The sequence below is a fragment of the Morone saxatilis genome, unplaced genomic scaffold (assembly GCF_004916995.1).
Source record: "Morone saxatilis isolate NCDOM2014 unplaced genomic scaffold, NCSU_SB_2.0 Contig17, whole genome shotgun sequence".
NCBI lineage: Eukaryota > Metazoa > Chordata > Actinopteri > Moronidae > Morone > Morone saxatilis.
The window spans coordinates 17,947,910-17,948,209 of NW_023339729.1; the positions used below are offsets into that span (position 1 = coordinate 17,947,910).

General features: G+C 33.7%; 1 protein-coding gene across 1 annotated transcript in view; it reads left to right on the forward strand.

Moving 5' to 3' along the window:
* The window catches only part of si:ch211-145b13.6 (ecto-ADP-ribosyltransferase 5), a 2,899-nt gene extending 2,628 nt beyond the window's left edge, over nt 1–271 (forward strand). Inside the window, exon 5 of the mRNA XM_035659898.1 lies at nt 1–271. The gene's annotated coding sequence lies outside the window, so the exon portion shown is untranslated.
* The last annotated feature ends 29 nt before the right edge of the window (nt 272–300 follow it).

Here is a 300-nt window from a genome sequence, read left to right on the forward strand (position 1 = left end):
CTATCTATCTATCTATCTAGTTTAGTTTTAATTTTACAGGGTAGTGAATGTATGTAAGTTAAACCAGCTTGCACTGATTTACAATGTAGTCACATTTATTTGCAGCTTGCAGAGTAGCAACAGAGCGTGAACCTGTCAACCTCACTGCTCACAGTCACAGCATCCAGCGGTTGTTGATAAAATACTGTATAGTGTTACTGCTTCTAAAACCACAATATCTTGATTTAATCTTTCTTTTTCCATCCATATTAAATAAAAACATGCAAAATGATTTATGATTGATTGATTTAAAGGCACAGT